Raw genomic sequence first — 424 nt, forward strand, 5'->3', positions numbered from 1 at the left:
GGGGGGGGGGGGGGGGGGAGAAAGAAAGGAAAAGCCACTGTCTTTCTCTCCCTCTCTCTCTCCTTTTTTTTTTCCCTGCACATCTTTTCTTTAAAACTGTCAGATCATTTCAGTATTTCAAATCCGAGGAAAACAGCCTGCCTGCTGCTGTATTTGAAGTTGTAATGGTGTCAAAAAGTCACGACTGACTGACAGCCGTCAGTCCCAGAGGGGCTCATTAAATCATAAAAACTTGACAAGGAAATAATTGCGCATCGCCAGCAACTTGGCGCCTGTTTAGACGTTTTTATTTTCTTTCATTATTAGTCCCCACATTACGTTCATTAACAAATTGCATTAAACAACTGTTAAGGGCTAATGATTTGTTTATCGCTTTTTTTATTATTATTATTTAAACATTAGCTGTGTCATGTGGTACCTCAGC

This window comes from Marmota marmota, unplaced genomic scaffold, assembly GCF_001458135.2.
Source record: "Marmota marmota marmota unplaced genomic scaffold, marMar, whole genome shotgun sequence".
Lineage (NCBI taxonomy): Eukaryota > Metazoa > Chordata > Mammalia > Rodentia > Sciuridae > Marmota > Marmota marmota.